The sequence below is a fragment of the Dasypus novemcinctus genome, chromosome 16, assembly GCF_030445035.2.
Source record: "Dasypus novemcinctus isolate mDasNov1 chromosome 16, mDasNov1.1.hap2, whole genome shotgun sequence".
Taxonomy (NCBI): Eukaryota; Metazoa; Chordata; class Mammalia; order Cingulata; family Dasypodidae; genus Dasypus; species Dasypus novemcinctus.
In genome coordinates, this window is record NC_080688.1 from 13,054,222 (window position 1) to 13,076,507 (window position 22,286).

At 38.9% G+C, this 22,286-nt stretch overlaps 1 pseudogene; it reads left to right on the plus strand.

Annotated features, from left to right (window-relative positions):
- Positions 1 to 7,784: 7,784 nt before the first annotated feature.
- LOC139436633 (52 kDa repressor of the inhibitor of the protein kinase pseudogene) lies at positions 7,785 to 20,950 on the plus strand (annotated as a pseudogene).
- Positions 20,951 to 22,286: the final 1,336 nt, after the last annotated feature.

The window sequence follows — 22,286 nt, forward strand, 5'->3', positions numbered from 1 at the left end:
TTTATGTGTTTATATTTCTTAGATATATTTGACTATTTTTTTTCAAGGTATATTTATCTGGTTTTGGTATTAGGGTGATGATGTTTTCATAGGGTGATGTTGGTGACATTCTTTGCTTTTCAATATTTTGGAAGAGCTTGAGCAGTAATGGTATTAAATCATCTTCACATGATTGGTACAGTTCACCTGTGATGGCATCTAGTCCCAGGCTTTTTGTGTTTGAGAGTTTATATATGACTGTTTCAATCTCTTCTTTTGTGATTGATTTGTTTTAAGCATAGTATTTCTTCTAGGGTCAGTGTAGGTGGTTCGTATGTTTTTAGGAATTTGTCCATGTCCTCTATACTGTCAAGGTTTTTGGCAAATGTTTATTCATAATATCCTTTTAAAACTCTATTATTTTTGTGGGGTCGGCTGTAATGTTCCCCATCTCATTTCAGATTTTGTTTATTTGTGTCTTCTCTCTTTTTTTTTCTTTGTCAGTGTAGCTAAGGGTTTATTGATTCTTGCTCTTCTCCAAGAACAATTTTTTGTTCTGTTGATTCCCCCTATTGCATTTTTTTTCTTGGCTTTATTTATTTATGCTATGATCTCTACAATTTCTTTCTTTTGGCTTGCTTTGGGATTAATTCCCTGGTTGTTTTCTAATACTTCCAGATGTGCAGTTAGATCAGTAGTTATAGCTCCTTCTGTTTTTTGTTGTTGTTTTTTTTTAATTTAAGCATTTAGGACTATAAATTTCCTTTTCAGCACTGCCTTTGCAGTATTCCATAAGTTTTGGTATGTTGTGTTTTCATTTTCCTTTGTCTCAAGATATTTGCTGAATTATCTTGCAATTTATTCTTCTACCTGCTGATTGTTTAAGAATATGTTGTTTAATCTCTCTATTTTTTTGAGTTTTCCCTTTTTTCCCACCCATTATTGATTTCCAGCTTCATTCCATTATGAACAGAGTGTGTTACATAATTTCAATCTTTTTAAAATTTTGGACTTGTGATACAACAAATGTTCTGTCTTGGAGAAGGATCCATAAGCACTTGAAAAGAAAATATATCCTGCTGCTTTGGGGAGCAATGCTCTGTAGGTGTCAGGGCTAGTTCATTTTCCATATTATTCACGTTCTCTGTTTCTTATTTATCCTCTCTTAAGATGTTCTATCCAATACTGAGAGTGGTGTCTTAAAGTCTCCAACTCTTATTGTAGAGAAAATTATTTCTCCCTTCAGGTTTGTCATTGTGTATCTCTGGTATCTTGGGGCACTCAGGTTAGGTGCATAAATATTTTGTATAGTATTTTTATTTTTCTTGGTGAATTGTGCCTTTTATCAATTAATAATGACTTTCTTTAACCCTTATCAGAGTTTTGCATTTGAAATCTATTTTGTCCAATATTAGAATCACTATTCAAGCTCTTTTTGGTTACTATTTATATGGATTATCTTTTTCAAACCATTCACTTTTAACCTGGTTGTGTCCTTATGTTTGAGGTGGGTCTCTTGTAGACAACATATAGATGGCTTATATTTTATTTATCCATTCTATCAGTTTTTGTCTTTTAATTTGGAAATTCCAATCTTTAATATTCAATGCAATTACTGTAACAACATTGCTTACATCTTCCTTTTTGTCTTTCAGCTCTCCTGTTGTCATTTCATTCTGTTGTTTGTTTTCTGACACTTAGTTAACCATTCCTAATAATTTTCACTTCTATGTGTTTCTCCAAATCTGTTGCCCTTGTTTTGTCCTTCCAGGATGCAACACTCCTTTTAGTGTCTCTTGTAATTCTGTTCTTTTGGTAATATTCTATCAGTTTTTGTTCATGTGAAGACTTTGAACTCACTCTGTTTTGAAGGACAATTTTGCCAGATAGAGATTTCTTGGCTGGCAGTTGTTCTTTTCCTTACATTAAATTTATCATATCATTTTCTTCTCACATCTATGATTTCTCATGAGATGTAGGCATGAAATCTTATAAAGTTTCCCTTGTATATTATGCTTTGCTTTTCTCCTGTGGCTTTCCAAGTCCTCTCTTTTTTTTTTTTTTAATTTTTTTATTTTTTATTGACTTTGTAATAATATTACATTAAAAATATATATGTGAGGTCCCATTCAACCCCACCCCCCCACCCCCCCTCTCCCCCCCCCCCAACAACACTCGTTCCCATCATCATGACACATCCATTGGATTTGGTAAGTACATCTTTGGGCACCTCTGCACCTCATATACATTGGTTCACATCATGGCCCATACTCTCCTCTATTCCATCAAGTGGGCCCTGTGAGGATTTACAGTGTCCGGTGATTACCTCTGAAGCACCATCCAGGGCAGCTCCATGTCCCGAAGACGCCTCCACCTCTCATCTCTTCCTGCCTTTCCCCATACCCTTTGTCCATTATGTCCACTTTTCCCAATCCAATGCCACCTCTTCTATGTGGACATTGGATTGGTTGTGTCCATTGCACCTCTATGTCAAGAGGAGGCTCAGATTCCACCTGGATGCTGGATGCAATCCTCCCATTTTCAGTTGTAATCACTCTAGGCTCCATGGTGTGGTGGTTGTCCTTCTTCAACTCCATCTTAGCTGAGTGTGGTAAGTCCAATAAATCAGATTGTAGGTGCTGGAGTCTGTTGAGGCTCAGGATCTGGCTATCACATTGTCAGTCCAGAGATTCAAATCCCCTAAATATATCTTAAACCCCAACATTAACTGCACCTCCAGCACATTAGCATGAAAGTCTTATGAAGGGAGATCCCATCTGAGTCCAGATTCATCACACATAAACACCATTTCCAAAGAGGGGCCATCTGCCCTGGTAGTTAACCCCATCGGCCATGACCATAACTCCCATGGGTCTCTTCCAAGTCCTCTCTTTATCTCTGATAATTGCCATTCTGAAAAGTATTTGCCTCAAGTAGGTCAATTCAGATTTATTTGTTTTACATCCATTGTTCTTCTTGGATATTAATATATATGTCTTTCATAAGCTGGTAAATTTTAATTCATTATTTCCTCAAATATTCTTCTGCTCCTTTGCATTTTCTTCTCCTTCTAGACACCAATAATGGAAAAGTTTATATCTTTCTCATTCAATTCCCTGAGAGTCTGTTCCATTTTTTCCCACTCTTTTCTGTTTCTGTTCTTCTGTCCTTCCAGTTCAGATCTTCTATCTTCAAAATCACTTACACTGTCTTTGAGCAATTCAAATCTGCTTCTGTGCCTCTACTGTATTTTTAATCTCATCCATAGTGTCATTCATTCCCATAAGGTTTGTTACTTTTCTTTGCCAGCTTTTAAAATGTTCTTCATGCTCACACAGTGCCATCTAAATATCTATAATTTCTTTAGTCACATTTTCTTTTAATACTTTTAATTGATTTAGAAGAATTGTGTGATGATCACTGATTAATTATCTTAAATCCTGTATCACTACAGAATACTTTGTTTGTTTCTTTGGCTGGGCCCCCTTTTCCTTGTTTCTTATTATAGGTTGTAATATTTTGCTGATGTTTAGGCATCTGAATATGTTACTGAATTTAATCTGATGGCCAGTTTCTCTCTTGACTGTTGTTTTTCTGTTGTTTTCACAGCACTTCTTTGATATTTGGTTCAACTTATTCTAGGTCTTTAAAATTGCTCACTTTAAGTTTAGAAAATTGTGTCAGGAGCTCACTAATGTGGCACAATTTTTTTCCCAAGGTGTGAGGATGTAGAAAGAACCAAAATGTTTTTGTCCAAGGAATTTCCAGAATGGTCAGCAGATGATGATCAGAAGCACTCCTTTCTATGGAGGCATTTCACTTGACATTCCTCTCTGGCATTGGTTCTCCAGAGTAGAGATTCAGAGTTGCTCTGCTGGCCAAATTCCCTGAAGAAATACCCTGATTCCGCCTCTCTTTTCCTTTGAAGCAGCTGACAGCAGAAACATGTCTGTTTCCCTCTCTCTTAGCTGCAGTTTGCCAGACAATTTACCCTGGCTAAATATCATGAGGGTGTGGGAATGATGCCCTTCTCAGCAGCTGTGGGCATAGCCCCCTTTAATAGTTTTGGCATCATTGTCTCTCTGTCCCTTACACTTCTGTGCATTATGTGGCATTGTCCTTTTCTGCTGACCCACAAAAAGTACCTTAGACATCTTTTGGCTCTTTTTCCATTGTTTTTATTAAAGCATCAAGACCTGCCCATTAGTGTGATGATATCTTCCCACAATCTCCTTAATTGTACAGTTTTTGCTTAAAAAAAAAACAAACACAGCAGTATTTTTTATGAAGTAGAATTGCTCACTCCCAGACATTCTAATAAATAATACATTTTGCTTCTGCACATGAAATCATCTAGGAAACCTAATGGTTTCTTTGTTTCCCTTTTCTAATTTTTAGACTACTCGAAATGTATGTCTAATGTTTGGAAAAGAAAATTTCCATACTTTCATGGAAAATAGCTGTTTCCCTGGTTTTGTACCATAGCTTATCTAGAAGGTCAGCAGCAGGCTGCTGTGTGTAAGAGTCATGTGTGTAAGAGTCATGGTAGGGCACAATGTAAATGTGACTGGCAGCTTATACCAATATCCTTATTTTAGGGTCATATACCTCAAACTATTGTTTATATATATTTTCTATCTCATATAATGAGAAGAAAATAATTTTTCTGTTTATTTTAAAATCTCAAAGTCAGCTTACATATGCTTGCCAGTTGGTCATTTCAGGTAAAATTCCACATGTTTTCTAACATACCTACATGACTACCAGTTTGAAAAGTGCATTGTTTAATTTCTAAATATTAAATTTGACAACATCTGTTTAAATGAACTCAGTCACTTCAATATGATGTTCAGCATATTGGACTAAGAAGGAAATGAAGTCTGACATGTTGAAAGTACCTGCTTGTTCTAGGCAATGTTCAGCATTGTCAGACTTTAAAATGCATGTATCCTATGTAACTTAGCAATTCAATAGGTTCATAAGTTTCATAAAAGGAGATATGATGACTATACTGAAAAATGTGGTCCACATCTTGAATGTCATTAAAGGAGTTTGATCATTTGGTAAAGTATGGCAAGAAACAAGAGATCTTTAGTGGAACAATTTTCCCACTTTGATCATCATCTGTCTTTTCTAATTAGCTGTGACACTAGAGGGTGTATGATCTTAGTGAATCTTTTGTCTTCTAATTAGTGCTTTCTTCCATTCTGTAACAAAGTCCTTCTTTAGTGGGCATAAGGTGTGAGATTAAATTTATCCCCAAAATCACGTTGCAAGTAGAAGAACCCCTCTCCTGCATGTATGAGGAGAGTATTCTTGACAAATGGAAACATATGAAGGCCATTGATTGAAGGCATTCCCTAATAGTCATGTTATACATTTTATCAGCTTTTGTAACTGTATTGTTTCAATAATGGCTGGGGAAGATTAATACAAACTACATTGTCATGTGATAACTTGGAAGACATTTATTTTTTATTTTTTATTTTTCCCCCCCTCCCCTGGTTGTCTGTTCTCGGTGTCTATTTGCTGCGTCTTGTTTCTTTGTCCGCTTCTGTTGTCGTCAGCGGCACGGGAAGTGTGGGCGGTGCCATTCCTGGGCAGGCTGCTCTTTCTTTTCACGCTGGGCGGCTTAACTTGGAAGACATTTAAATCTGCATGAATATCTAGTCATTATAAAGCTTGGCTCTTAGTTGAACATTAATTCTCTTTTAATTCAATAATACATTTATAAAACTTTGCAGGAAGTTCAAATTTGAGCTAAAACCATAAAATATGTATGGGTTAATATGAATATATATATAAAGAAGTTTTTCAACATCTTTCTACATGCAAAATTTGAATAAGGATCAAATAGTTTATAAAGTAAATTAGAATGTATTTTTATTGATTTGAAAATCTCAAATACTATACATTTCTAATGCATATAGAAAAAATAAAAATGAAAATGTCATTGTAGAAAGTTAAAATCCAGAAAAAAGGTATTTGAGAAACTTGTGAAACTTAATTTTTAACTTTATACCTAGTGTCTACAATGAAGAGAAGTATGTGAGATACTCAGAGAAACTGGGGTATAAAAAAATGAATATAGGTAGAATAATAATATAAAAGTGTTTTCAGACTTTTACTTTTATACATTATGATTATGTAAGCCATTGCTGGTAAACTACTGAGAAACACTAGGGAATACTTAGAGTAATTATTATACATCATGAGATTGGTATTCTCTCAGCATTTATATCTTAATATACCACTGAGTTACAACATATGTTAGCAAGTTAGCAAGCCTGTCTTCTATTTTAGGTATTTCTGTAATTGTAAAAAATATTTATTATCAATAATGCCATGTTAAGCATGATCATACCTGAGTGTCATGCTATACTCTTGGAGTCATATAGTTGCTGGTAGCCTTTACTTTTTACTCCTTGTATTTGATGACTTTTATTTGCAAAGACAGCAACCTACACAGTTGCTGGTACTTGGATGACATATAAAGAAATGTTAGTTCCCTTTTAGGCAAAGAACCAGATCAGTTATTCAAATGAGGTAATGAGATTCAAGGGGATATATTAATTCTCAGAATCTGTCACTTAACATTTAGTCTGGGTAAAGATAGAGTGCAATAAATGAGCACTATCTGGGACAGCCAGAGGGAAATGGGTGGGGAAATTCTAGACATTTTTCCTGAGTCAATCACAGATTTCATTAAAGCAGAAGACTAAGATAAGCATCATAGTGTAAAGAAGGATCCTTCATTCATTTTCTAGACTTATCTCTGTTCACAAAAAACTTCCCCACCAGTACATTGTTTGATGGAGAGTCAAATCAATAACATAAATTATACATTCCTCAATCATCTCCTAGGGGGAGGGGAGCTTAGTTAGAGGACTATAGAGCTGTAAGTGATGATATTTATAATCTGTACTGACAACTGATGTTTCTGTAAAACACTCATCAGTTCCCCATAAAAGCAGGAATGCCTGAGGTCAGAAGTGGAATCCTGGCCCAAGCCCTTTGCACAGTAAAACCAATTTAAAATGCACCCAAATTGAGATAGATCTACTTAGCCATTGAAATAGACTTACATTTATTCCTTGATTGTGCCATAAGTCTCACTGAGGTAGTAAGAACCAGTAGGAAGCCCTTGAGATTAATCACTATTGATAGCAAAAAAAAACATCCTGTAACTTAGGATGAATTGTAATGACTAACACCACCAATGGAAAATTAAGGATAAAAAATTTACTTTTAACCATCTCCTCATTTTCTGCACCTGTGCAGCCCCTAATGAAAAAGATGGATTATGATGTAGGAGAGTGAACTACCGTGGATGGAACCAAGATGCAGCCCTACATCTTGTTCAGGTGCTTTGCTGCATGCGCTTTCTTTATAGGAATGTGCATTTTATCCTTTGGGATAAGCCAGTTTATATGATGAGTATCTTCTTTTTAAAACTCATTACTAAATATGGTCCAGAGCGTTCTCTTTTATGTGTACCAAGGTCATGTTTGCTCTTCTGCATTCTGTCACAGTAGCATCCATAAGAACATTGAATTTTCTAGCCTCTCCACAGAAACACCATGGTGCACACTACAGTGATGCCTCCTTAACTAGTCCTGATCAACAAATTGTCAAACCCTCTGAATGCCCTGGTAAGATAAATTGCAAAAAGTAACTATTACAGACCTGTGTGGTGGCCTTCCTGAGCCAACTGGCTGACCTGGCTCCCCTTCCCATTCCCAAAGGGCTGGCAAGCTCCCCTGAGGAGGCTGGAATGGGAGGCCTGGGCCAGCCAGTGGGAAATGATGCCAAATTTCTGTGCTGCCCCCATCTGCACCTGGAAGAGCATGCAGTCTGATCTGACCTTCTTCAGATTCTTGTGAGACCCAGCAAGATGCCAGATGTGAGTGGAGAATAGTAGTAGAGCAGACTTAGAAGATAAAACACCTGATCAGGTAAGTAAGTATTAGTGGTATGTAAAAAACACTTTCAGACCTCTATGATGTGTAGAACTAGTCCTTATGGGACAGTTCTTTGAAATAATTTTATACCAACAAAATGTGATCTTATCAGTCATTTTAACAATCCACATAGTAGACACAGACAATGAATAAAATAATTGAGTGAATATGAAATCAGGACACTGAAAGAGAAAAATTAATGAGCTCAGAAACAGGAACAAAAATAAAGGGTCAAACAACAGCTGTACTCAGAACCCCAATGAAGAAGTGGGTGAAGAATAGGGTGAAGACATTTTACCTTTAACCAGTGAAAAGAAAACAAAGAATGCCTAAAATCTTTATTTGTAATTTTGATTTTTATGGGAAAACCAAACATACCTCTGGATGGACATGGGACTAACGAACTTTCTGAAGATCTCTTTACTCCTGATAACTTTCAAGCGCTGCTGGAGTCCCAAAAAAATTCTGGTGAGGAGGTTCTGAGAATAGGCTTTGAGACAATAGCTGTTAACAATTTGTTCTGTTTGAAAACACAGAAACAGATCCTATAGATATGCAAGAACTGCATTTGGAAGAAACCTTCAGAGAAGTGAGAGACACACTTCTTTTCTACTATCACTGATGATGTGTTGGTGATCATAGCAGGGGAAGAGCACCTGGCCATGTTTGTGAGGATCATTGATGAATCTCATCATCTGAGAAAGGAGGTTGTGGATGTCCTGCACTATGAAGTTGATCCAGAAATTATGGTCATGAAATTTCACATTACATTAACTGAGAAGTAGGGATTAAACATGGATTATTGTGTTGGCAGGCTTATCTTGTGCCCACTGGATTTTCTTCCAAAATGAAAGTTGTTGCTTCTAGACTTCTCGAGAAATATCCCCAAGGTGTCTACAAACTCAGCTCTTTTTGTGCCTTAAATATGTGGTTGGCAAAAGTAGTGCCTGTGATGAGAGGATCTGTTGCATTGGGAATAATTAGGAAAGTGTCATCTTTTTTTAATTACCACAATTATTTTAGAACTTGGCAATGTAATTTCTGTCTTTTTTCAGAGCAATGAAGAAAGTGGAAATGAATTGAAGGAAACTTGCCACTCTCAGTGGACTGGCAGGCATGATACTTTTGAAATTTTAGTTGACTTCCTACAAGCACTTGTTTTATGTTTAGATGGTATAAAGAGTGATGCAAATGTTAGAAGGAATAACTGTATAGCTGGCCAAACCAACATTTGTACTCTGTAGTGAATTAAAAGATTTTGATTTCATTGTTACCATTGTTTGCTGGGGTTCAGAAGTGGGAAGAATCTTGTCCAGCAAGACACAGATTCATGAAGAAAGCACATGTATACATGGCTGTTGTATGCTTAAAGAAGAAGCTTCCTTTATTAATTTTTTCTCCCAGTATATATTTCTCCTATTTATAACCTTGATGCAGAACTTACAATGGATCTTAACTCCTAAATCTATTTTCCTGGTTAATCATAAGTGCATCTAACCTAGTACAGCTGTTTGATTAAATGTTTCATTGCATGTTTCAAGCAGACTATGTTCCAAATGTTACAATTGCTTTCATCCCCTAGTATACTCAACACATTTTCCTGGATACTACGTGACTTACAAGGCCCCTCAGCCAGACTTGATGGCAATGGCTGCATTCAGCTATCACAATCAAAACTTTTAGGACAGTTGCATTCAGTTACCCAACCTGAACTTCCATCAAGGCCTCATCCCATTTCCCCCTTTTTTGTTTGTTAGATGAGTTAGAAACATAAAGACTATTATCTTTTGATCTTTTCTTTACAAGTTTATATCATAGATAAAGAATGGCTGCAACCACTAATATAATGAAATCAGATTGTATCCAATTGTGTATATTAAGATGTGGAAGCCAACTGGAAGAGGAGAAGCCTTGCAACACAGACATAATCACATTCATATATCTTTGACTACTTTCATGGTGGTTATGAGACAGAAGTGTTTGTAATAAAGTAAGCTCTTGTGACACATTATGAGAGAAAGCTATATTAAGTTTATGCTGGAGAGCCTGCCAGGTTTCTTTCAATAAATCTTGTGAAAGAGAGGTTATAAAAATATGAGAAATATTATAATCACATGACAACTTAATTTACCAAGCTAAAGCTTCTTGTCATCTCATCCACATAACAGCTGCTTCTAAAGCATCTAATTTAGACATTATTTCACAGTCTATATTTGCTTGAATTAAAAGTTCACTTGTTACATAGTCCATAAATTAATCTAATTCTTCAGCAGTTTGAATTGAAGTAGTTAGAGCAACAGCCGTAGTAGTGGCTAGTGCAGCAATGGCTACAATGAAAATTATTGCAGCTATTAAGGTGCCAAGAAAGTATTTGACTCATAATTTTTCAAAAGCTTCAGCAAGAAGAGAAAGTCCAGCTTATCTGGAATCATGGTTATCTTCAGCTTGAAGGTGGGAGGTTGGAGACCCTTCTCAGAGAGGTCCATGATACAGCTTTACATTCTAGTCTGGTAGCCACTGAATTCCTGTAGGAATGGAAACACAAGCATACCCCCATCCCCAAATAATGAGAGAGGTGGGACATTCAGGGCCCAAGTTAGGATCTTTAACCAGTAGATGTGAATGAGGATGTGAGGGGCTAAAAAAAATGCTTTTCTATGGCAGAATGGGAATGAACATCATGATTTTGAAAATTAATAATGTAAGATTTTTCGTAACTGATCCCATGGGGGGAGATCCATATTTCCCCTTTTTTGTTTTTTTAAGATATGTTTTTAAAAGATGGTATGAACATTCTGCAATAGCTTGTCCCTGTGAATTATGAAGAATGCCAGTAGTATGTTGACTATTCCAATCCTGTAAGAAATGTTGAAGAGCCTGTGAGGTATAAGCAGGACCATTATCAGTTTTCAAAGTGTGGGGATAACCCATGATGGAGAAAGCTTTAAGAAGATGTGAATGCACATGGGAGGGGCATTCTCCAGTGGGTAAGAAGTAAATAAATAATGTGAGAATGAATCAATAGTAACATGAACATACTTTATTCAACCAAGAGAAGGGTAGTGATTCATATCCATCTGTTATAGTTTGTTAGGTTGTAAGCCACATGAGTTAACATCTCTTGCAGGTTGCGGTGAAGTCACAGCTTGGCAATCAGCACAGCTGTGGACAATTTGTTTAGCTTGAGCAAGGAACAAATGAAACTGTTCCATGATAGCTCTGGCATTCTGGTGAAAGAAATCATGAGATAAATGAGCCTGTCAAAAGTTAGTGTGGAAGTCATGACTAAGCAGTCAGCTTAAGCATTACCCTCTGTTAATGGTCCTGGTAATGAAGTGTGAGAATAGATGTGAATAATATAAACAGGGTTAATTTGAGCATCTAAATGAGACTGAATGGTAAGTAAAAGCATGTGTAAAATTTTGTCATCCAAAGGTTTAATAGATGCTATTTGAGTAGTGTGAACCAAACAGAGAGTATAAGCAGAGTCTAAAAATATCTAGAGGCTGTGAAGAAAGATATTTTAAGGATGTGATGATCACTGCAAGTTCAGTCTTTTGAGTGGATGAATAATCCTGCAAAGTAAATGATTGTCAGCCTCCAGGCATTTTCCAGGTAATAGCAGTTTTACCAGTTTTTCCAGCTCTGTGGACAAGCTCTCAAGTGAGAGTATGAGGAATAGGCTGATGAGAAATAACAGTAGGGAGAGTAAAAGGTAAATTACGTATATGTTGCACAAATTCATCAGCAGGAAGGGAGAAGTTAACATTCCCATAGAAATCTATTAAAGAAATTTGAAAATCATGAGAATGCTGTAGCAATGCATCTGTGAGCTGGTAAAGGGAATGAATAATGATGAAGTTTCCTTTCTACTTATCTGGAAGCAATGATTTTGTCCCTTTATGATAAAAAAAAGCAACAAGTTAAACATATGGAGTAAGTGATTTCTTTAGGGAAGGGGATAAATAAACCCACTCAAGAATACAAAGTGCTGGACTCAATTGGCCTATCAATCCTGTTGGGGAATGTGGTGTAAAAAGACAAAAAATGTATCACTGTTAGGTCTCAAAACAGGGCCTTTATGGATAACCAGAGGTGGCATGAAGAAAACTTCAACACCAGAGGTAGGCAAACTCACATTTATTATATCTGCAGAGGTAAGGAGCCAAGGTCAATCTAAAGTGACTCAGACTCAACACTGTGCTGCAGTTTCACTCTTGTTTAAATACCCAAATTACTACTTAGCATTTACTTTGATTATGCACTGGTTTTTATGCATATGGATGAACACACATAGCTGGTTATATAATTGTATGATTAGTATGTTCAGGAAATCACACTTGCACATACATTGCATGATCCAGAAAGGGATGGATAACTCCACCCTTGGGTGGGAATTTTACTATGTTAATTAAGCAAGTTGAAGGAGGACAGCAAGGGCCTGCTTTTGCACAGGTCTGGCCAACTGGTTGAAGCTGGTTTTCATACTTCATTGTTTCAGCAGGATGTTCCTGACCACCAAAAGGGGAATTTGGCCCAAAGAGAGGGTTGCATTTCATTATGTTCTGATTTACATACAATGCCTTTCTTTATATCCCAGCAACAGGGAGAGAAACAAGTTACTTTTAGGTATTCAGTCATCCTATATCCATCAATTCCCTCCTTCTAGTTTTTTGTGATATTCTTATCACAGGGGAAATGGACAAAGCTCAGATCTTCTGCAACTACTTCCTGCTAATATTATGGGCATTGAGTTCCTAGAAAATTACAGTAAGAGGGTGGTCTGAGGAGGAAAAGTTAGTTTGCTGGAGTCTGCAACTGCTTTTATTTAAAGTATTGCATGTATGGTATGAGTACAGCTGCAATTGTCAAAAGAATAAGGATAATAATTAACAAAGGGGACCAGCCACCTGGTGAAGCTGGATGGGTTCCAGGAGGAGAAATTATTTTCCTGTATTATGAGATTATTGGCTTTGTTTTTTTGTTTTGTTTTGTTTTTTTTTTTGTTTTTTTTAATGCTCTCACTTCTTTGGAGAGGTTGGTGACTAAGTACAGGGATGTGGCTGCAGTACCAATGAATGCTGTGATTCCTAAAATGGTAAATGAGGGGACTAATTGGCTTTTAAAAAATTATTTGTGGTGTTAAATGTTTTGGGGTTTGCTTTTACAAAAGCCTGTTGAATTTTATTTAAGTAGGCTGTTCTGGCTATTGCTTTAAAGGTGTAAATTAACTGAAACATTTCACCATAAACTGGTTTAGGCATTACTTGATATTGATTGTGCAAATTTACACAGTACCAACACTTGGTTCTAATTGTAGAGGTTTTGGATGATTTGCAAAATATGTGTGTAGGATGATTAATATCTTCCCTCAGGGTTAGTTACTGGCAGGTTCCTGTAGTAGAAAGAAGAAGATTAGTATTTGGTGGAGTTTTTTCTTCTTGAACAGGGTCTGCAGGTTCTCAACTGGCTCCATCTCATATTTTGCTTCACTCTGTGGTGTGATCTCCAGCTCAGGACCTCCTTTATCTGTTGGCTCTGATAAGTAGTAGGGTTTTGCTCTGGTATGATAGATCCAGGACTTGATTCCCTGTAACTCAAGAGAAGAATGAGAGGTTAATAGTACTGTGTAAGGTCCCTCCCATTTGGGTTTATGCTGATCTTCAGGATGTTTGCTTTTCAAACTTTTAAAAGAACCTGATCCCCAATTGAGAAGAAGTGGAGAGGCTGGTCAGTGGGGTATTTTAGGTGCATATTTGCATATGCATGCATAGTGGTAAGGAGCTCTCCCAGCTGCAAAGCCCACTTATGGAGGGCTCCCTCTAAGGTCACTGGTGAATTGGATTTTTCCCTTGGGTTACTTAGAAAGGGCCTTCCATACATAAGTTCAAAAGGACTTAATTTAAGTCCTCTTCTAGGGACCACCCTAACATGAAGGAGAGCTAGGTTAAGTGCTTCTGTCCATTTCAACTGTGTTCCTTGACAAATTTTACTTAAGATTTTCTTCAAAGTATAGTTCATTCTTTCCACCTTTCCTGATGACTCAGATCTCCAGGCTGCATGTAGGTTCCACTTATTCCAAGACACTGATTGACACCCTGTACCACAGCTGAAATAAAAGCAGGTCCATTATCTGACTGAATTGTTTGGGGCAGTCCAAACCTCAAGATGATTTCCTGGAGGAGGAATTTAGTCACCATGGAATGCTGTTCTGTGTGGCAGGGAAAGGCTTCCACCCACCCTGAAAAGGTATCAACAAATACCAAAAGATACTTAAAATTTCCTATGGTTTTTGGCATTACTGTGAAGTCTACCTGCCAATCTTCCCCTGGGGCAAGCCCTCCACTTTGTGTCCCAAAAGAAGTCCCTGATGTTCCTTTTGGGTTATTTTTCTGGCAAGAAAGACACTGGTCAGAGTCTTTTTGCACAGCTTGAGTAAGGTGAGGTCCCACCACCAGTTGGTGAAGAAGGCTCAGTAGTGCTTGTTGTCCCAAATGTGTGATTTGGTGATAATTAGAGACTAGAGAACATACTACGTTCTCAGGCAGATAGAATTGTCCTTGGAAGTTTTTCAGCCACTTACCCCTTTTTCTGGTTTTTCTGAATTTTCTTGAAAACCCCATTCTCTTGTATGGTCAAGGTCTGTAGGAGTATAACCAGACAGAAAACTTCCTCTATATGTTGAGGAATCTGAGGAATCTGTGGTTTAATGAGTGCAGGTACTTGATTAGGAGGGTAGCCTTCTCTTGCATCCTCTTTTGCTGCTTGTTCTGCTTGCCGTTCATAGGTCTTACATGGGAGTCTTCCTTATGATGTCTCTGGCAGTGCATTACAGCTACTTCTGCAGGTAGTTTTACTGCTTTTAAAAGTTCAGTTATGAATAGATATTTCTTCAGTACTTGATGGGAGTAGAGAAGCTGGATTTAAGGTTGCACAAACTTTTAATTCAACTTCTGCATTGTCTAGGAGTGCTGCTTGATATTTCCCAAGCCTCCCTTGGGTTAGCCAAAGATTTCTTTTTCCTTCAAGCAGTGTGAGTATTTGATGGGGGTTTTGAATGGTAAGGGGCTGTTCTAAAGTAAATTTTTCAGCTTCCTGTAGTAAGACACAGGTTGCAGTAACAGCGCTTACACATGCCGGCCAGCTTTTTGCAGTATTGTTTAGTAATTTTGAGAAGTATGCTACCAGATGATGCTAACCTCTCAATTTCTGGGTGAATACTCCAAGGTCTACAGCTTGTTTTTCATGGACAAATAAATTAAAAGGTTTTCTGAGATCTGGTAATTCCAGAGCAGGGGCACTCATTAGCTCCCTCTTCAGTTGGTGAAAGGCTTGTTTACATTCAGAGGCCACTTGAGTGGCTCTGTGTCCCCACCAACCAAAGCTGTGGGCAGTTTTTGTTGGACCTCCTATAATTTAGTGATTGATTTTTGCTTTGGAGCACCTTTCCACAGCCCAGCAAGAATACAGATTCCAATGAGGATCAGCTTCAGGGACTGCCTCATTTGGGGAGCTGTAAATAAGGTTTTGAGGTGCCACCTGCTGCAATGCCTTGGCTTCTTGTTGCACTTTTTCAAGGACCAAAAGTCTTTCCTCGGGGGTGAGGAGGACGTTTATAAGGGCTTGTATATAAGCCACATTTTGTGTGGCAAAAAAATGGAAACAAACAGGGTTGTTACTTTCTCAGGATCTACATGATAAGCTGGAGTGTTATTTTTCCAATAAAATAAATCAGAGGTGGTGAAACAAGTGTGGATGTCAGGGTTGTCCTTGATCATCAATTCCATTTGGAACTCGACAGAGCAGGAACTGACCTACAGTCTCCTTTGGGTAGGGGGGGCTACCCTGGCTGAAAACAGCTCCACTCTGAGTACGGGAGGAAGATTGAAGGAAAGGCCCTTGTGGGAGGCAAAGGGGGCCTGATACCTCTAAGGGAAGAGTGGGTTTTGGCAGTGGCCCTGGTGAGAGGAGGAGGCAGAGGTGGTCTAGAATAATGAGGGGGTGAGGTACTTAAGTCAATGGGTTCATCAGTGGGTTCTAAGAGAGGGGACCCCAGGACCTCAAGTGTTTTTGTAACCAGGGCTGAAGCGGGCCCACACAACATTAACCCACAACTCCTTCTGGTTTTCTTATCTTTCCACAACTCCAAAAAAACTTGAACATATGGGATTTCTGTCCATTTCTCTTGCTGTTTACAAAACAAATCCAATTGCAGCACAGTATTAAAATTCAAAGACCCATTTTCTGGCCAAATTTCTCTGTCATCTAATCTATATGTAGGCCAAGCTTCATTACAAAGGTAATTACTTTTTTTGTACCCCAGATCCCCCAAATTTAGACCAATTTTTCAGCATGCATCCTAGTGGGGAGCACTCAGGTACCAGTGCCTCATTCCCCATGGTGGTAGAAATAGAGAGAGAGAACAGTCAAAACTAAAGGCACAAAAGGCAGCAGGCTTCCCCTTAATGGGAATGAGAGAGTGGGACTCAAACCCATGAAACCTCTCCCACTACCACCAAACCTTCACTACCTTAGCAAAGGTAAACCAAATGCTAACTCACGGTTAGCCAAAGCCAAACAGCAGGTTTCCCCTTTAAGGGAGTGAGGTAGTGAGACTCAAACCCACCAAAACCTCTCCCACTGTAACCAAACCTCCACTGCCTTAGTGAAGGCAAACCAAATGCTAACTTGCAGTTAGCTAAAAGAAAAAGAGTAATGAATAAAGGAACAAACTCATCTGCCAGGGGAAGGAGATGACCTGGTCTTCCATCCTAACCACACAAACCTTGGTTCCTTTGGCAGCTGGAAAGGGGCTCTGTCCTGGGGAACCCCTGAGTCCTCAGGAAGCTCCTGAGTGGCTGCTGGAGTCAGCGATGCCTCGGCACAGACAACCACTTCCACAGGTCACCTTGGAAGCATTCTCTGGTTATTATTTTTATTTATTTATTTAGCCCCTTCATGGTTGCCAATTTGTTAGGCCTCAAAGCAGGGCCTTTATGGATAACCAGAGATGGCATGAAGAAAACTTCAACACAAGAGTTAGGCAAACTCACATTTACTACAACTGCAGAGATAAGGAGCCAAGGTCAGTCTAAAGTGACTCAGACCTGACTCCCCACGCTGCAGTTTCACTCTTGTTTAAATACCCAAGTTACTACTTAGCATTTGCTTTGATTATGCATTAGTTTTTATGCATATGGATGAACACACATAGCTGGAATTTTACTATGTTAATTAAGCAAGTTGAAGTGAGGATAGCAGAGGACCTGCTTCTGTGCAGGTCTGGCCAACTGGTTGAAGCTGGTTTTCATACTGCATTGCTTCAACAGGATATTCTTGACCACCAAAAGCAGAATTTGGCCCAAAGAGAGGGTTGCATTTCATTACCTTCTGATTTATATACAATTCTTTTCTTTGTACCCTAGCAACAGGGAGAGAAACAAGTTACTTTCAGGTATTCAGTCATCCTACACCCATCATTAGGAAGTCAAGGTTAAGATGATGTAAATACCTTTGTGAGATGATGTGTGACACTAAGTCCAATTCAGCTTTGGTTTCATCAGTTAGCACATGTTTGGGAGTCAGATTTGTATCTCCTTTAAGGGTGTTAAACAGATGTTGTAGTTGATACATAGGAATGCCTAATGTGGGTCTTATCCAGTTTATGACTCCTAAAATATGCTGCAAATTATTCAAAGAAAGATCAGAAAGAATGGCTAACTTAAAGGCTAATGGCCATACATATGTGTTGGCTAAAATATAACCTAAATACTGCCATGATTCAACTCTCTGAATTTTCTCTTGAGCAATAAGTAAGCCATTAACTTGGATGATGTGAAGGACTTTATGTAAAATAACTTGTAAGCTTTTTTCTGTATCAGCTGTGAGTAAAATATCCATATAATGATTGAGAATAGCTTTTGGATATTTTTCATGAATAGGCTGTAAAATTTGATGAAGTAGATATTGACAAATGGTAGGACTCCTAACCATACCTTGAGGATGCACAGTCCATTGATCTCTCTGCATGGGAGAAGCATTATTAATAGCTGGTGAGGAAAAAACAGACTGAAGATGATCTTGCACAGCTAAGGGAATAGTAAAGAAACAATCTTTCAAGTCAGTAATAATGAAAGGCCAATTATTGGGGATCAAACCTGGGTTAGGGTGACCTGGTTGTAAGACTCCCATGGATTGAATAATTTTGTTAATTTGTCTAAGACATGAATAAGTCTCCATTTTACAGATTTCTTTGGAATAACAAAAATAGGAGTGTTCCAAGGACTGTAGGACACTTTTAGGCAAGCAAGGGCTAATTGTTCTTTCACCAGTTGATGTGCATGATAAAGTTTCTCCTCTGATAAAGGCCACTGATAGACTCATACAGGTATGTTAGAGATCCATTTAGGGCGCAAAGGATTTAATCAGTCAGTGACCATCATCAAAAATGTGGAATGTTGATTTTAGCATTCCACTGGAATAATAAGTCTCTTCCCCACAAATTAATAAGGATGGGGACAACATAACATTGAAAATGAGCTTGCTGTTCCTCTGGCCCAGGCACCTGTACCAGCATAGAACTATGCTCTGAAGTTGTTGAGCCTCCTATTCCTTGCAAAGGAAAGCAGCAGGATTCTTAGGCCAGGCAGATGGCCAAAAGTATTCTGAAGTAACTGATACATCAGCTCCTATGTCAACCAGCCCAGGAAACTATTCCATTTATGGATATTGTTAGCATAGGTGTATTCTGCTGTAGGATTTAGTCCAGAATTGTTGAACAGTGGTACTGCCATAGCCACCAGACCTATCTTTAGACTCTGATTTGATAGGAGGCATTTAAAACAAGTGACATTGGTATTAATAGGAGTGGCAAGAATTTTTGCTTTATGGATCTCAGTACCCACATTTTGACAAGCCTTCAGATAATCTGCTATGGCAACTGCAGTGGATTTGATAGGTAAAAGAACCTGTTGACAATCAGCTTTAGAATTCTCATAAGCCAATTGCATAAGCATTGTATCATCAGCCTGGGTATTGAATATATGCCTATCAATAGTCTCTTTAAGTTGATCTGTGAAATTCATATAAGGTTCATGGGCAACCTATCTAATGGAGGCAAAAGATCTCTGAGGACATTTACTTTCTGGTACAGACTTCCATGCCTTTTGAGCAATTTCAGAACATTGAGTGAACAACCTCTGATCTGCTTGAGCTTGAGCCTGAGGATTGGTAAATTGGCCTATAACAAGAAAAGCTTCAAGAGTAACAAGAATTTGGTGATTAAGATGTTAATTATCCTGCTGTTCAGTTCATTCACGATATTCAGTTACCCAAATGCTGTCTTGAGTTGGTGTAGTGAGAGTACAGACTAACATTTTCCAATCTACTGGTATCATACCATGAGCATTTGCCAAGACTCCAAGAAGTCCCTCAGTATAGGGGAAGTGCATTCCATTGTCTTTCATACTCCTTTTTAGTTCTTTAAAAACATTATAAATAAGGGGCTCATGAACAGACTGTTGTCAAGGATTTAATACCACAGGATATAAACTGGCTGATATATCCCCCTCCTTTAAGGCTTCTTTTAAACATTTTTGCACTTGGGGAACAAAATTATGGTCACATATAGAGATATCTCTCTCAAGTACATAGGCTTTAGGAAGTATTTCTTTGGAAGCATCAGAGGCTGAAGTTACCAGTAAAGGCTCATATGGTTCAGGATCAGAAGCCAATTATACTGGCTCAAGGGCAGATTTAATTAAACCCCAGAGAACCAAATGTTCAAACATAACCTGTCCTCCCGCTTCATGATGATAGTTCAGTTTCTCATCCACCTTTTTCCAGTCTCATAAATATAAACTCCCCTCATTGGGAAACCAATGACAATGATCAAAGAGACACTGGAAAAAAGACACAAGTTGCTTCTGTGCCACCTTAGTTCTGGCAGCTTTGGATAGCTATTGTAAAACCTTAAGAAATTTTGATTGTTCCTTAGATAATTGTGCTCCCATAGTTACAATGAGTCATGGACATGAATTGTCTTGCTTCCCTTACCAGGAATGTATGACCGGTCAGTATATCTCCTTGTCCTCATCACTGCATCAGGTCCCTGTTTGGGAGACACTTATTGGGGTTCAGAAGTGGGAAGAGTCTTGGCCAGCAAGATTCAGATGCATGAAGAAAGCACACACATACACTGCAGTTATATGCTTAAAGAAGTTTCTTTATTAGTTTTTTCTGCCAGTATATATTTCTCCTGTTTATAACCTTGATGCAGAATTATCAATGAATCATAACTCCTGAATCTATTTTCCTGATTAATCAGAAGCATGTATAACCTAGTACAGTCCATGATTAAATGTCTCATTGTATGTTTCAAGCAGTCTATGTTCTGAATGTTACCATTGCTTTCATCCTCTTGTGTACTCAACAAATTTTCCTGGGTACTACATGACTTACAAGGCCCTTCAGCCAGACTTGATGGCAACAGCTGCATTCAGCTATCACTCTCAAGGCTTTTAGGACAGCTTCACTCAACTATCCAAGCTGAACTTCCATCAAGGCCTCACAGAGGCAGCCTGGTTTGCCAAAAATGTTGTTCTTAAGAATGTCCTCTTATAAAGTCCTTTGGAAAAATCTGCAGGGGCAAACCTCTGATGTCTTCTTTGCAACCAGCAACTTTAATGCAGTGCTGCATTCACTCAGTGAAGTGTTGGAAAATACTGAAGTTTATCATGAAATTTGGTTTAAAGAAGCCACAATTTTGGCAACCAAACTTGATATTCAAATGAAAGTCCAGGCAAATTCTACAGGCTCAGCCATGTAACCTGGAATCTCAACTAATTTCTGAGAATCACTATAAAGAAAACTTAAGTGTTGCAACAGTGGATATTATTATTCAGGAACTTAAACATAGATTTTTTTCTTTATCAAATGAACCTAAAGGAGCAAGTTACAGTTTGAATGCCTTTTCCCACATCATGTTGTTGCTCTCTACATTCCTTTGTTAAGCCTATACCTTCATAGGCTCTGTAGCAGGTATGTGTTGAATACCTCTGTTTCATGGTAAGAGCAAAATCAAGAGTCCATGGATACTGATAATGGATGTGTCTCTTCTATTTCCATGACTATATTCACTGCCTCATCATGGCTTATAAACAAAACCTGGAAAGCCTTCAAATATAAGCATTTTGTGGGTTATCTGGGAATAACAAAAAATACTGCTGTTATTTTTGGTGAAGAAAATCAATTTTGTACAGTTTATTTCATTCTAAATGAACTGTTAATTTTGCTTGAATGAATGAAAGAAAAATAACCACCATAAAAACTTGAGGTCCTGTCATGTTGGTGGAGCTATTAAGGCCATAGAATTCTACAGCATCCTGAATAATTCCTATAAGGTAAAGGACACATTGTGTCTCATTGAAACCCTATCTATAGTATAATGAGTAGTGTTCTGTGGCCTTCTTTGGATTTTAAAGGTGGAATATGCAACAGCTAAAAAAAAAAATAGTCAAAAACTCCTCTATCAGGGAAGTGGACTTGGTCCAGTGATTAGGGCATCCATTTACCACATGGAAGATCCATGGTTCAAACCCTGGGCCTCCTTGACCCATGTGGAGCTGGCCCATGCACAGTGCTGATGCATGCAAGGAGTGCCATGCCACGCAGGGGTGTTCTGTTGCTGCTGCCATCCTGGCCCTTATTTGAAAAGAAGGGGGAAATGCGGTCACCCCTCGGGCTGAAGTGTGGTTTGCTGGCCTGGCGGGGGAGCAGCCGCGGCAGGCCAAGCCGCTGCCCCCATAATAGGGTGGCTGGTCGGACTCACCGCCACCCCTGAAGGGAGCTCGGCATGGGCGCAGAGTGCCCTCGGGTCTCCCCTTCTCGGCAGCCATGCTTCCGCGGCCGCCCCTCCTCCCGGATGGCGCCACACAATGCCTGTGGGGCGGCACCCTTCTTCTTCTTTCTCCCTGCGCAGGCGCAGGGTGGAAAATTCCAGTCCGCCCTTTTCCCCTCCCCCAACAGCAGCAACAGCCAGGCGTGGGCGGAGAAATCCAGTCTACCCTTTTCCCCTCCCCCGACAGCAGCAACAGCCAGGTGTGGGCAGAAAAATCCAGTCTGCCCTTTTCCCTCCCCCCCGACAGCAGCAACAACCAGGCGTGGGCGGGAAACTCCAGTCTGCCCTCCACCCCAGCAACAGCAGCCACCAATCCCTAAACCCTGCCCCTTCCCCCAGCAACAGCGACAGCCAATCCCTAACCACCACCCCTCCCCCGTCCGGTACCGCCCACTGACCTTTCGCCGGCAACCAATCAGAACAGGGCGTGGCTTCAACCAATCAGCCTT